This window comes from Rhinatrema bivittatum, chromosome 7, assembly GCF_901001135.1.
Source record: "Rhinatrema bivittatum chromosome 7, aRhiBiv1.1, whole genome shotgun sequence".
In the NCBI taxonomy this organism is placed as follows: domain Eukaryota; kingdom Metazoa; phylum Chordata; class Amphibia; order Gymnophiona; family Rhinatrematidae; genus Rhinatrema; species Rhinatrema bivittatum.
The window spans coordinates 49,501,819-49,518,295 of NC_042621.1; the positions used below are offsets into that span (position 1 = coordinate 49,501,819).

General features: G+C 45.0%; 1 protein-coding gene across 1 annotated transcript in view; it reads right to left on the bottom strand.

Annotated features, from left to right (window-relative positions):
* PEPD (peptidase D) overlaps positions 1-16,477 on the bottom strand; it is a 766,251-nt gene that overhangs the window by 584,499 nt on the left and 165,275 nt on the right. The gene's annotated exons all lie outside the window — the stretch shown is intronic.

The following is a 16,477-nucleotide window of genomic DNA, read 5'->3' on the forward strand; positions in this document are numbered from 1 at the left end:
TATATACAAATACATTACGAGAACTGAGTGTAGCTAAGAAGTTAGGGCTCAATAAGTTTGATTTACCCGGCTAAGGGGCAGCATTTGAATATTTGGCTTCCCCACCATCCCCCTCTAAACTTAAGCTCCAAGAGGTAAAAACAGAAAATGTGTAGTTTTTTCAGTTAACTCTTTGTAGATAGGTTTAACTACCAGGCAGTTAAGGATCCGTGGACTTCTCCTTATGGCTCCTAGTGGTAAGAGTACACACTTAGTTTAATCATTATATGTGTATCATTGTGACTGCCTAGATGAACTGTTACTAATTTTATTAGCGGCATATAAAAACTTTAAATTAAAAATTTTAAATATGCCGCTTACAATACTGCTTAACTTTTAATCACTCCCTCTATTAATTTATTAATGAAATGTTTTATGGTGAAATAGTTGTCCTTTAATATCGTATTATTTATATTTATCTTATATCTACTCCAGTCATATTATTTTTAGTTTAATCATTATGTGTGTATCATTGTGAACCGCCTAGATGGATTGTTACTCATTTTATTAGCAGTATAAATAAAAACAAAAAAAACTTTTAAATAAAAAATAAGGAAGCAAAGTGCATCAGAATGGGGCGTGGAAGGGGGAGGTAGGAATTCTAAAAATCCTATCCAAAACATACTGGGGGGAAAAAGGATTTTCTTCTTATCAATATTGTTTTTTTCTATTTTATACTGAATGGATATTCCACAGGAAACATTTGCTTGAGATTCTCTGAAGAACCAGGAACTGCATACATGGATCTCAGATATTCCAGGAGGCAAGAAAGAGGGAAAGTTGGGAAAGACATCCAGCCAGGACCTATTAGATTTAAATGGCAAGCCTTCCTAAAATGTTCAACTGTTTCACATTTAATGTTAGACAGCAGCCTGAAATTGCCATCAAAAATCAGGGATAGTTAAACTTTCAGGCCGAAGGGACACATAGGGGAGCCCATTTAGGGCTAAGGATCTTCACCAGACCACTCTCATCCCTCAAAGTCCAAACAGAGTTTCAAGATGGCGAGGGAGGAAAGAGTAGAGGGGGCATCTCCAAACAGAGGAGCGGGGAAAGGGAGGCACGCAATGGCATCACTTTATAATTTCTGGCCTGCAGATGTCACCTCCAAGCAGAAGCAACATGCTTCACCATCACAGGCTTTAAAAACAAACCCTCCCATGGGCTGTAGTTTGCCCCATTTCTGTTCTAAATGAATTAAATTGTTTCATGAGCTTTCTACACTTAAACCCAACATTTTGAGAATCCAGGAGATTCATTTCCTCAAAACAGAGAATTTCAGCTGAAGAGACACATTGATATCTTGACCAAAAATTTTTCCTGAAAGGTATAAGAAGTAGATAAAGGAAGGTTCATTTTTCTAACCATTGCTGGATCTAAGGTACACACGCACCAGTTTATGGACCAAATGAGAATGGGTTAAATTTGTATCCTCTTTCTGTTAGAACTTCTCTCTGTTGCAGGAAGAGAAATTTAACAAGGGGCAATTATTGTGCCCAATTGCAAAATAGAATGGGGCTTAACAATATTCACCAAGTAAAATCTGCAAAGAACTTCCAACATTTAATAGGAGAAGGCAACTTAGTTGACTCATGGAAGCAAAATGTGTCCTGGTGCAAGAGAATTTTCTTATTATGTGCTGAGCCATGACTCCTATTCTAAAATAGACATGATTTGGGAGGTATTATATGTGAAGAAGGGATAATTAAATGACCCGACCATGCTCCTGCAGCAATACACAACTGTGTGTGGCCCAATTTCATCACATGAAATACAAAGACTACAAAATGATATTAAGAAGCAGGGCTAATGGAACAGGGGTTGCAAAAAAAAAAAAAAACTGAAGATTTTTTTTTTTTAAACACCAGAATGCAGATTGAAAGATCCCACCAAGAAAGGTTTGGGATGTGTGCAAATTAGTTATAAGGGGAAAAGTGATTTCACTCAAAGTATCCATTCAGAGATTTAGAAACAATAAGGAATATAAGCTAGAAAGAGAACTTAAAAGATGAGAAAGGACAGATAGAACACTACATTCCAAACTTTAGATTATCCTACTGGGCATTCCAGTTAAAGTGGATAGTTGACTGGTACAAAAGTCCCAAGGATATACACTGGGTAAATATGGACAGAGAGGCTTCTCTGCCACTCAGTTTCCATCTCCTACAATGATTTGGCAAGCACCCTGTATGGCGCACTAAATTAAACTATCCTTTCATAAAGATTGGACTGCAAACATGACAATGTTTGGCAACCAGACGACTCAACATCTTTTTCTTCCCTACTGGTACCCCAGATAGACAACTCTGAATTGCTAAGAATTATAGCCAAGCAGGGTGTTTGACTCCTAAATGGAGTCAGGCCAGACTATGGCAGGGCATTAATTTTATAATGAAGAATTCTAGGAGCCAAGTTACTCCACACCACTACCAATTACAACCTCCAAATACCTACAAAGTAAAGAAGTTCTTCAAAGATTCTCCACATAAATTAAACTGCAGTACCATAAGAGAAAATGATCTCCCAAACCTACTGCTAATTCTAACCTGAATGTTTTGCATTCAAGAAAGCATGGGAAAGGACCATGGCTTCACATTATCTGATCAAGGGTAGGCACACATTTCTCATAGACTATTAGCACTCTAGGTCAGGAAAATGAATACAAAACAGTATACAAGAGAGTACAATATTCTAGCCTCCTTGAACAAGACAGGAGACAAATTATCAGACTGTTGAAGTCAAAACTGTAGGGATAAGGGCACATTCTTTCATAACTGGTAGCAGAGTCCAGTGATTAAAGTGTTTTGAAACCAACTTGAATTATCCACCATTTTCTGTTTCGCTCCAGGATATTTCGTATTGGTCAGGACCACTGCAAATCTAACTCATTAAGACTCTCCCGCCAATTATGAGACCTTTGAATCGCCTTTTGATAATTGGTTGGATATTATTCAGTTCAACATCTAATCGCTATGTTTGTGTATGAAAACCTTCCATTTCTGATTATTATATTTAGGCAGTGCTTGGATTCCTAGGAAAATTTCACTACTATGAACACGTCCTCGCCAAAGTGATTCCAGATCCCTCTGTGAAGTTGATGTATTTATTTAAGAAAGATTTACAAATAAAAACTGTCATGGATAAGTTCCCTTGAGGAAGGCAAGCAAGCTATCGAAACACTGGCAACAGGACCTTCGTGATTTTTGCAAGACAACAATCAAGCTGTAACTAAACAGTGGAAAGACGTGAGCCCAGATGTCTATGACAGACCCTCTGACCGATTCTCTTTCAGGTCAGAATTTTTAATTTAATTTTAAAGTTCAGCACATTAAATAAAGTTGGACCTTTATTGACATTAAGGAGGTATATGATTACATCTAAAGATGAGCACACACAACATATGATACCCCTTACAATTCTTTAAGGTTTTGTGGCTACTACTGTTAACATTTTACAGAATTTTCTTTGAAAATGAATTTTCATTATTTAAAGGGGACCCCCAAATTTGCCCCTTACTAGCTGAATTTGCCCTTTAGTGGCATGGCAATTGTGGCCTCAACAGGTCATATTGTCAGCTGGGTGAGCCAGAGGTTTCTCCAGACCTTTCCCTTAAGGGTGAAGTCAGTGGATTGCAGAGCCCAACTGGGAGGGCTCTGTGTATTAAGAAAGCTCTTGTGTTCGCATGACACAGGGCAAGTCGAGAATCAGTCTTAGCACAGAGTTGAGGGAGCAGGAATCTCTCCCTGCAGAGGACACTTGGATGAGTCTGTCCCTCCACAGGGCCTGAAATGATATCCTTTTGGACAAGGGACACCTTAAAGGGGAAAAAAGTTCCAGAGCCCAGGAGGAGTGAAATACTGGATCTCCAGAGATTTCAGAAGACAAGTGTTTGAGAAAAACCGCTGCATCGGAGGATCCCCAGAAAGGAGGATTCCTCCAGAGAGAGAAACCGTGACAGACAGACAGTGGAGGGGATTGATTTGGGAAGTTCCAGAAAGAAGTAGCCTGCCCAGGAAAATCTCCAGGTGTGCTAACTGATTAGATCCAGTAGCCAGAGACTCCACTAAGAGAGAGACATAAAACAGAAAGATTTCGTCACCCAAAAGGTATTGGGAGGGCCCAGGATGGAAGGGTACCTGCCCCAAGAGCTGGCCTGTTTGGAAGGTAGTATGAAGTGCGAGAAGAGACTGAATTTTATTTTTGAATTTTTTGAACTTTGTGTACAGTGTTGTGTGCTACCCTCTAGTGCAGTGGTTCTAAACCTTTTTCCCATCGTGACACACCTGACAGACCACGCTCACATGTGTAACACTACTCATTACAATTCACAGCAGAAATAAAAAATAAAGGCCCCAGTATTATTTTTGCTGTTAAGAATGACACAAGGGAAAGATAAGTACTCTGTCTGAACAGAAATTGCACAAGTAGTACAAACATCCCATACCAAAACAGCAACAATTTCGAGCACTCAAACAGTAACCACCTTACCTAAGAATAAGCAACACCGAAAATATTACTCCAGGCCTTAATATGCTAATTATAGGAAAACAGATCAAGCCAGGCTGCTATAGAGCTCTACACAGAAACTACACGCCAGCAGAAAAACTCATCTGAATCACATGTGCTGACCTTCTTCTAACAAAGAATAAAGAGACCAAAACGCATAACAAGAAGCATGCAGACAAAAACTGAACTGGAAAGCGCAAGAAGCCAGACAGACTGTATGCAGTGTAACAAAGGTAAAAGAGAAACTTCACCAGTCCTCAACACAAATCAAGAAATATAAAATCAACAGCCGTAAAATCATACTAACAAAAAGCAGAGTTGCTTACTTGTAACAGGTGTTCTCCCAGGACAGCAGGATGTAGTCCTCACATATGGGTGACGTCACTGGATGGAGCCCTATCACAGAAAACTTTTCTGTCAAAGTTTCTAGAAAGCTTTGACTGGCACCATGAGCATGCCCAGCATGCCATGATCCTGGTGTCCACAGGGGTCTCCCTTCAGTCTCGTTTGCAGCACAAAACTGCAAGTGAAAAATAAAATAACAAAACATAAGCAGATCCAACTCTGCGAGGTGGCGGGTGGGTTTCGCGAGGACTACATCCTGCTGTCCTGGGAGAACACCTGTTACAAGTAAGCAACTCTGCTTTTTGTTAGTATGATTTTACAACTGTTGATTTTATATTTCTTGATTTGTGTTGAGGACTGGTGAAGTTTCTCTTTTACCTTTGTTACACTGCATACAGTCTAGATGGTAGTCTTCACATATATGGGTGCTGACTCATATTACAACAGGCCAATAGCAGACAACTCATTCAGCAGGCACAATAATTGGGGTGCTATTGGCAATGATGAGGCAGCCTGAAATCACAGAAGGTGGTTGTGGAAGGAGTTGAGGATTATACTGGAACAAAGTTCTGCAAGACAGAATAGCCAAAGGCAGAGTCTTGATGGACTTCCTTATCTAAGCAGTAGAGGGCTGCGAATGTGTGAAGAGAGCTCCATGTCGCAGCCTAGCAGATGTCAGCAATTGACACTGAACGATAGTGTGCTACTGATGTTGCCATGGCCCTTACAAAATGTGCCTGCACTCACCCCTGGAGAGGAAGGCCTGCTTCTTCATAGCAGAATTCGATACAGTCTGCTAGCCAGTTGGAGAGAGTTTGTTTGCCCACTAGAACTCGCAGCTTGTCTTTGTCAAAGAAGCAAGAGTTGGGTGGATTTCCAAAGGAGTGCAGTGCGGTCTAGATAGAATGCAAGTGCACGCTTACAATCCAAGGTGTGCAAAATCCTCTCGCCCTGGTGAGAGAGAGCCTTGGGAAGAGTGGGCAGACTATAGACTGAGCAAGGTGAGAGGCTGTGTCCACCATAAGAAGAAAGTTTAGGGTGAGTACGGAGGAACGGAGGTCACGGATGAACCTAGTGTCGGGTGAGGAACCTAGTGACGGGTAAGCATGCAACAAGGGCTTGTAACTCATTGACCCTTTTAGCAGAGGTGATGGCTACGAGGAAAAGAATTTTCCATGTTAAAATTTTAATGTTATAAGAATGCAAAGGCTCGAACTGGGAACGCATGAGCCTTGTAAGCACTACATTTAGGCCCCATTCCGTAACCAGTGATCGTAGAAGAGGATTAAGTTGTAGAAAACCCATGATAAGCCAACTCATAAGTGGTTGAGCCGTTAACAGGGCATCCCCTACTCCCTGGTGGTACGCTGAGATGGAACTGAGGTGTACCTGTGCGGAGGATGTCTGGGGACCAGAATCCGAAAGGTATCCGAGATAGCCCAATAGAGATGGAGTGGAGCCAGAAAAAGGGGCCAATACCTTTTTGTGCACGTCATTTGAAATCTTGCCCATTTCGAATGGCAAGACTTACGTGTTGAAGGTTGTCGTGAAGCTACAAATACCTGAGAATATCAGCGAGTCTGTTATGAGATTGGCCTGTGGGCAGGCGAATTGGTTCCTGGAGTGATAGGTTGAAAAGTATGGGGAAGCATACTTGTTGAGGCCAGTACGGGATTATGAGAATCATTGAAAACCTGTACAGCTGCAGCTCCACGAGAATTTTGGCTATGAGCGGTATAGGAAAAGACACCTATAGGAGGCCTTTGTTGCAGGGGTGAGCAAAGGCGCCCATGGCTAACGCATTTGTATGCCCCTACTGCTGGCGTCGCGTGCCAAAAGTGCGCGACTAAGGGGCCTGCCCCTTAGTGCGCCCCTTTGTGCTCCCCTGCAACCAACCTGCCCATTACCCCCCTTGTCCTGCTTCCCCTCACTGCTTAGATACGCCTCTGATTTAAACCTTAGCAATTGAATCATATTCTTTATTACCATCTCACTGCATCTACGGTCTACTTGCCTGAACTTCTAGAATATTGTATACGGTATACATTGTGTATTGAGCTTCCGCTGTGTCTGTTTTCCTACTTCCTTTATGTAATCCTCCCCACCCTGCTTCCATTGGGGGAACCATTAAGGCCACCATGGCTAGCTACCCTAATTTCCCAATCCATGCATCCACTACCACGCCTGCAGATCTCCTTACCTCACACATCACAACCACCCTATTCATTGTAAAGTCCCTACTTCCCCATCCTCACCTCACCAGTTACACAACTCTTAGGATTAACAATCCTAGCCGTAATGTTTTTCAACGCCCAATCACCTCACTAAAAAAACCATAATTCTCAACGACCTCCTAATCGACTGCAAACCAGATTATCTGCGCTGTCACAGAGACCTGGCTTAAAGACTCTGACATGTCCTCCTCAATCAGCTCCCCAATCTCATGTATGACATTTTTTCCATCCCGAGACCTAAGAAAAGAGGCCTCCTCCTTGCAGTCAAAAAGCATGTAAACTTAAACACGTAAACACATCGAACCCCCTACCAAATTTGAGATTGGGCTGTACAAATCCCAGGATCTACATCTGCCTCATCTAGTACGCTACGCCCCCCCCCCCCCCCGGCCTCATAGAACTTAATCCCTCCCCCCTTATCGATTTCATCTCAAACAACATCAACACTGAAACGCCTGCTATTATCTTAGGAGATTTTAACCTTCATGTTGATGTCTCCCCCCGCTCCCTCATCCTGTGAAGCCTCCTCAACTTCCCTCCAGGCCATTGGATACAAACAAATCATCTCCTCCCCCACCCATAAAGCAGGGAACTCACTAGATCTTTTGTTCATTAATTCTCAGATCCTCTCCACTAACACCCCAGCATGCACCTCTTTCCATGGTCAGACCACTCCCTCATCAAAACGGTTTCTCTCAATAAAGACACCCACTTTGAACCTTCCTGCTCCGCGATAATACTATCACTTATAGAAAATCCTGCCCAGTGAGGATCTTCATCTCCTGCCTTCTCCAGTTCCCTATACCAGAAACTCGATTGCACTCATCCCGATGCTGCAATCGAATCCTAGAGCAATTTCACCCTAGATACTGCAGACAAACTTTGCCCGATCATCAGACGTGAGCTGAATCATGCGGCTAAGAACCTAAAACCTTGGTATACTGCTGAGCTGAAACAAAGGAAAAATGATCTCAACAAAAAGAGAGAGCCTGGAGGAAAAGACCCCCTCTTCTCAGAAAAGCCTCTATCTTCAATCCGCCCTTCACAGTTACAGATACTCCACCCTGAATGCTAAACGTGATTTCTACTCCTCAAAATACATGACTACGTCTACAACCCAAAAGCACTCTTCTCATATGTTCTCCAAACTCACCAAGTCTGACCCCCCCCCCCCCCCCATTCCTGATAACGAAGCAAAGAACAAAAGTGAAGTACTGGCCCTTTACTTCCACAACAAAATATCAGATATACTCCTCCCGACCCAACGTCCCTCACTGGACCCACAGTCTACCCCTGCTATACTTGACTCCCTTGAGCTCACCTCATCGATCGAAATCACATCTATCCTCAAAAGATTAAATCTGCATCCCATTCCTCAGACACATACCCACCAAAGCCCTACTCATGATCCCCGACACCATAGTCAAACCTTAGCTACTATCATCAACAGCTCCCTCTGATCAGGCATTGTCCCGACTCCCTCAAGGCATGCGGTGATCAAACCCCTTCTCAAAAAACCCTCCCTAGACCCACAAGACCCAGCCAATTATCGGTCCATCTCTAACCTCCCTTTCATCTCAAAAATCATAGAAAAAGTGGTCAATTCCCAGCTAACGGACTACCTTGAAGAAAATAATATACTCCACCCCCCTCGCAATTCGGCTTTCGTAAGCACCTTAATACAGAAACCCCTGCTACTCTCCCTCTCCGATTACCTCATCAGAGGGCATGGACCAAGGACAATGCTTCATCCTTGCCCTCTTGGACATTTCTGTTGCATTCGATACTGTAAGCCACACCCAACTCCTTTCCCGTCTAACTGACATTGGCCTCTCAGGTGCTGCACTTCGATGGTTCACCTCCTATTCTTTCTAACAGACAATACTCTTGAGATAGACGTGCTGAATCCTCTCACCATGCTGTCTCCCAAGGAGTTCCCCCCAAGGCTCCTCCCTCTCATCCACCCTTTTCAATATCTACCTCACCCCCCTCTGCCATCTCCTAACAGACCTTGGCCTCAAATTCTACCTCTACGCCGATGATGTACAAATCATTATTCCCGTTCGCGACTTCCGTAACCAACCTCCTTGAATTCTGGAAGAATTGCCTTGCCTTCCATAAATACCCTTCTCTTCAATATCCATCTCGCCCTTAACTTAACCAACTTGTTTCCCTCCTCATCCAACCTAAGAATAATTATTTGACCTGACTATTGTTTATTTCTATATATGCTCATTCTGCTATAATGTTTCAATACTGTTAAGAAAAAAATGTTCACTTTTGTAAACCGTTATGATGGCTCTACCGAATAAGCGGTATATAAAACTCAAACTCCCTCAAAAACAGAACTGCTCCTCATCTCACAACATTTCCCCCCCAACCACCTTGCAAATGATCCTGCCTATAATGCCTATCTAATGCAGCCTTGCGCCGAAAACCTAGGGGTTCAACTTGACCAGCACCGAATCTAAAAAAACATATCAACAAAATCCTCAAAGATGGCTACTACAAACTCAATGTGATGAAAAAACTAAAACCTTTACTGCACACCAGAGACTTCCACACCGTCATCCAAGCCACTCTCTCTTCAAAAAACTTGACTACTGTAACTCACTCTTCCTAGGCCTCCCCTTCTCCACTCTAAAACCACTACACAACTGCTTCAGAATGCAATAGCGCGAACTATATCCAATAACCCGTAAACATGACCACATCTCTCCTATCCTCAAAGACCTGCACTGGGCTCCCTATCCCCTCCCGTATCATCTATAAAACCCTCACCATAATCCACAAAGCCATGTACATTCATAATTCCAATTGGCTTGAAGAAGCCACTCCAGCCCATACGCTCGAAGCACCTCACTAGAGCTTCCAATAATGGGACCCTTCATGTGCCCCGCCCTAAAAAAAGCTCACCTCACATCCACAAGGGAACAAACTATTTTCATAGCTGGACCTACACACTGGAACTCCTTACTGACTAACCTACGGCTCGAAACATGTCCTTCCAAATTCAGAGCTAACAAAGACCTGGCTCTTCAAACAAGCGTACCCTCAATAATCCCAGCCCTCCGTTTCCCCCCTACTACTCTTCATGCCAGCTCTTAGCTGAACCCTGTACAGGATGTTTGACTGGTTATGGTTACATTTCCTTGCTAAGCTCATTGTTTCCTATGTCCTCCCTCCCCTATACCTGTTCATTGTAATTTCCACCTGCTGTTATGCTGTAAACCAATAAGATGGTTTACAGCATAACAAATATCTGTATAGAAAAGTTTATAAATAAATAAATAAATAAATGCCTGTGTAGAGAACAGAATCTGGCTCGAAGCTCCAGGAAGTTCATCTGAGACTTGTTATGGAGCGGAGTCGACGCATTTTGGGTTTGGAGGGTATTGATATGAGTTCTTCAACCCAAGTTGGATACGACCGTGGCCCAGATCATGTGAGGATTTGGTACGGGATCGGTGATATGGAGCAGGGACGAAAACTGTGGAACGGCTTAGAGCCACTGAAATTTTAAAATCCACTGAGTTCTTCTCATGGCTAGACTGGCCATAGGAGTGACATGGATCGTGGAATCATGTGGCCTAGCAATGAAAAATTTGATGGGCCAAGGCTATGTTGCATGCGTGCAGAGATGTGGACAATTTGATAAGATGTCTGCACGGTTGTTGGGCAGGAAGGCCGTTGTGACTGTAGTGCCCAGATCTGCTCTAGATTTATAGTGAGTCTTAGAGAATTTAGAGCTCCTTGTTTGGATGACTCATTAGGCAGTCGTCCAGGAAATGAAATGCGTGAATGCTGCTGTTCTTTGTAGAGAACAGCAGCGCACTGCTAAGTATTTGGTGAAAAATACAAGTTGTCGAAGCTAGTTTGAAAGGCAGAACTTGGTATTGAAAATGTTATTATCTCACTATGAAGAGTATAGAAAGTACAGAGAATAGAGGCAATCCCCTTGTTGTAGTAATGGAAGCAGTTGTGCCTAGAGACACGCATTGTGAACTTTTCTTTCTGAAGAATTGAGATTTCTGAGGTTCAAGATGGGCGGAGGTCACCTATTTTCTTTGAAAGTAGGACATAGCGGGATTTAAAAACCTCTGCCTTGTTCTGTCCAGGGGAATGGTATCTTGAGCCCTGGTCCATGCTGGGGGTGGGACCGTTCTGTCTCTGGCAAGGTAGAAAATCCAGGAGCCTGCCCGACTGGCAGAAGCTGGTGTGATCAGGATACCTGTTGGTCTCATGCGGGAGACGACAAAAGGTCCTTCTAGCATCCCCCTTCGCTGGTTTTCTAGCAGAGGAGGGAGGATTTGCAAGAAACGTAGAGAGCTTACAGGGTCTTGCGGCGGTCTTGCAACCTGAGCCACTGTCTGGCTGGAGCTTGTGCATGAAGAGATTACTGCAGTGCATGGCAAATCAGCTAGATTATCTTGGACTTTGGGCCGTAAATCAGAGGCCGCAAGCCAGGTTACCATCTAGTACGAAGTCCTGTTGCTGGCAACGGGAGGACGTTTCGAAGCAATCACATGTTGCTCGAATTTCAAGTGGATGGCAGAGAGATTCCCTTGGTGTTGTGTCAAAGATAGCTGTAAAATTGCAATATGTGACACCAATATGGTTCTTGGAAGATATTACGACCTAGAACCTCCTGAAACTTCTGGTCCTTTTTAGTGACCAGGTAGAAACGGATGGTTTCAGGCACATCCTTAACTTACGTCTCGATGGGATACCAGAGTTACATGTAACAGGTATTCTCACAGGACAGCAGGATGTTAGTTCTCACATATGGGTGACATCATCAAGATGGTGCCAATCACGGAATACTTTTGTCAAAGTTTCTAGAACTGACTGGCACCTACTGGGCATGCCCAGCATGGCACTAACCCTGCATCCAGCAGGGTCTCCCTTCAGTCTATGTATAGCAAAAGAGCGTGCAAAAAATAACATAATAAATGCAAGTGTACCCAACTCCGCGGGGTGGCGGTTGGGTTCCATGAGGACTAACATCCTGCTATCCTGTGAGAATACCTGTTACAGGTAAGTAACTCTGCTTTCTCACAGGACAAGCAGGATGGTAGTCCTCACATATTGGTGATAACAAGCTGAGGATGCCCACGCATGTACCAAAAACACCCAAGATGTGCAACAGGCACAACAACAGGAGTGATTCTTTGGATAATGGGCAGCCTGAATATCCCAGCGGGTGCAGAAGGAAGTTGGATATTACGCTGAGAATAGATTGCATAGAACAGACTGGCCAAAGATAGAATCTTGTGTACAAGCTTTGTCTATGCAGTAGTGGGCTGCAAAGGTATGGAGAGAACTCCAGGTTGCAGCTTACAGATATCAATAAGAGGTACAGAGCGAAGGTGTGCAACAGACGTTGCCATTGCCCTAATGGAGTGCGCCTTAACTCGTCCCTGAAATGGAAGGCCTACTTGCTGATAGCAGAAGGAAATACAGTCCGCCAGCCAGGAGGACAGGGTCTGCTTTCCGACCGGGAGTCCCAGCTTAAGCTTATCAAGGAAACAGAAAGCTGGGTGGATTTCCTAAGGCCTACAGGGCTCAGCAGAAGTGGAGTGGTGTTTTGGAAAGAAAGTAGGTAGTACTATGGATTGATTTAAATGAAACTCAGATACCACTTTCGGAAGAAATTTAGGATGAGTGCGAAGGACCACTCGATCATGTAGAAATTTCGTATAAGGGGAATATGTAACCAGTGCCTGTAGCTCACTGATCCTTGCGAGCAGACGTTAACGCCAGAAGGAAAAGGACCTTCCAAGTGATATGCTGCAACTCACAGGATGCAGAGGCTCAAACGGAGGTTTCATGAGCTGCGCTAAAACCACATTAAGGTCCCAAGACTTGGCCGGTGGACGGAGAGGAGGCTTCAGGTGAAGGAAATCCCTTCATAAAGCGCACCACCAGTGGGTTGTGTTGAGATAGAGACATCCCCCCGTACCCCTATGGAAGGCAGCCACCACACTGGCATGCGCTCTGATGGAAAAGGTTTGTAAACCGACTCAGAGATGCCAGAGGTAGTCTAAAAACTGATTTGTGGGACAGGTCAAAGGATTTAACTCCTTGACGTGCACCACAACGAAAATCTTTTCCATTTAGAAATGCTAAGACCTTCTAGTAGAAGGCTTTCGTGAAGCTACCAGGACCTGGGATACAGATTCCAAAAGATTGAGTGGTTGTAGGATCAACCTTTCAACATCCAAGCTGTCAGTGACAAGGCCTGAAGGTTGGGGTGGCGCAATTGGCCGTTCCTCTAAGATATCAGGGACAGATCTGAGCCTAGGGGAATCTGCGGACGCACCAAGAGATCCCGAAGGATGGGAAAACCATGCCTGACGCGGCCAGTGGTGGGCAATGAGAATCATTAGACCCTTGTCCGTGCGTAGTTTCACGAGAGTCTTGCTGATGAGAGAAAGTGGTGGGTAGGCATAGAGGAGGCCTTCCTTCCAGGTCAGGGCGAACGCATCCCGATGTGGAACCTGGCGACTGCGATGTAAGAGCGAGCAGACGTTGTGCACCTTGCGATTCTGAAGTGACGCGAAGAGGTCGATGGTCTGGTGCCCCCACTTCCGAATATATCTGTCCGCAACGTACAGGGTTGAGGGACACACTCGTGGGGTCTGGAATTCCCGACTGAGATTGTCCGCTGAGAACATTGTCCACACCCGCCAGGTAGGTCGCTCTGAGAGCATGGGCTTGAGATAGAGCAAAAGCCCAAATCTGTGCTACCTCCTGACAATGGAGGTAGGATCGGGTTTCTCCCCTGTTTGTTGATGTTCCACATTGCTACCTGTTGTCCGTTAGATCACGGATTGTTTTGTTGGACAAACAATCCCGAAACGCGAGAGCATATTCTGATTGCTTGCGAGCTCCAGAAATTTATTTGATGTTGCGACTCCTCTGCTGATCAGGTTCCCTGAATCTGCAGGCCTGTTGATATGTGCTCCCCAACCTTGAGTGGAAGCATCAGTTGTCAAAAGTATTTGAGGTTCTGGAGCTTGAAAGGGTAGACCTTGAAGCAGATGGGACTCCAGGATCCACCATGCCAGTGAGAGACGAAGTCGCCTGGTGATGCGGACAAGGTTGGACATTGGATGATGTGCCTGTGACCATTGGGACTTTAATGTCCACTGTGTTACTCGCATGGCTAGACGAGCCATTGGGGTAACATGGACCGAGGATGCCATATGCCCCAGCAAGACTAGTAGATGACGAGCCGTCATGGTTTGACGAGACTGTATATCCCGTGCCAACGATGCCAGTGTGTGAGCTCGGTCCCTGAGAAGAAAAGCCCTTGTTTGGATAGTGTCAAGATCCGCTCTGATAAAGGAGAGGAACTGAGACGGAATCAGGTGAGATTTCTGATAATTGATTAGAAATCAATGATTGTAGTAGCCGCACTGTAAGGTGAAGGACGTGAAGACCTCCGTCCGATGACTGAGCTCTCAGCAACCAGTCATCCAGGAAAGGATAGACATGAGTGTCCAGTCTTCTTAAATATGCAGCTACTACTGCCAGGCATTTGTGAAGACACGAGGGGCTGACACAAGGCCGATGGAAGGACCCTGTACTGGAAATGTTGGTCTCCGACAAGGAAGCGGAGGTATTTTCTGTGAGACGGGGTAATTGCGACGTGCATGTATGCGTCTTTTAGGTCTAGAGAGCAAAGCCAATCCCCCTGTTGGAGAAGTGTAAGGAGCCCGAAGGTTACCATCCGAAACATCTCTCTCCGATGATGTTTGTTTAGAGCCAAAGGTCTAATATCAGGCGAATACCTCCAGTCTTTTTTGGGAATTAAAAAGTATCGGGAGTAAAATCGAGTCCCTCTGGGAAAGAGGACCAGTTCTATGGCATTCGCTTGCCGAAAGGAAGTTACTTCTTCCTGCAGATGATGACAGTGGTTGGATGAGGTCCACCCCAGCTGATGTGGAGCATCCGATGGGACAGAGAAGAAGTTTAGATGGTAGCCTTGAGCTACGACTGACTGTACCCACTGGCCTGTGGTGATTTTTAGCCACATGGTGGAGAAGTGGCATAGCCGGCCGGCAATAGGCAGATGGGGATGATCTTCACTCTGGAGTTGGAAGTCAAAATCCCGCCGGAGTAGGCTGGGCAGGATGTTGACTTTTTTGAGCCCATGGCTGGTGTGGTGCAGACTTCTGGAATGGCTGGGACGGGCGAGCCCGAGTCAATGGTGGATATCATCTCCGGGCTTTGTACGCTGTTCGTTTAGCTTCTCGTCTGAACGGGCACTTGGAGGGAGCCAAAAATTCAGTATGAGAAGCCGAGAACTGACAGAGTGTTTCATTGTGGTCCTTCAGTTGGGTCACCATCTCCTGGATTTTTTCACCAAAATGGGAGGTCTGCCAAACGATCCTGTACCTCCGGGCAGAAATCGTAGACTTCAGCCAAAGCCCAATGGCGATCGCTGATACCAGCCGCTGATAATTGGGAGGCCATATCGAAGACATCATACGCCGATCTGACCTCATGTTTTCCAGCGTCGAAGCCTTTTTTAATGATGGAGTTCAGCTGTTCTTGAAGCTGCTCTGGGAGGGACTCACCAAAGTCCTGTAGTTGCTTAAACAGGTTTCGGTTGTACTGTGTCATATATAGCTGATATGACACAATACGCGAGATGAGCATAGCCCCATGAAACACCCTATGGCATAAAGCATCAAGAAACTTCTGCTCCTTCCTAGGAGGTGCTGAGGAATGGGGCTTTGGACGCTTGGCCCTCTTCTGGGCGGACTCCACCACCACCGACTGATGAGCCAATTGTGTCGTTTGGAAGCCCGGGAAAGGCTGGACTAGGTGATTGTGTCCATCTTATGGTTCACTGGAGGAACTGTTCCAGGATGCTCCCAGTTTCGCTGCATCAAATCCTGTAGAATCTCATGGACAGGGATGGAAATGATTTCCTTTGGAAGATCTAGGAATTGAAGTACTTCCAGCATTTTATGTCTGGGAAATCCCTCCTCCATCTGCAGTGTGAAGGGAATAGTCTTTGCCATCTCCTTGATAAAGCTAATAAAGGAGAGATCTTCTGACGGAGACTTGCGCCTTTCCTCTGAAGGTGACAGCTCCGACGGGACCTCAGTTGAGTCCTGGGATTCAGATGAATCGTCTGTCCATGGATCATAAGGCTGATCCCCTGCATCCATCGGTGGTCTTATTGGAAAACCTGAACTCCTCTGGCTGGAGGAGGTCTTGGCATCGAAGGTATCTGTGCCAGCATCGATGGACCTGGCCTTGGCATCGATAAATTGAGGTCCGGTATCGGTACCGGGCATAATGGCACTGATGGCATCGGGGACTTCACCAGTGTCCTC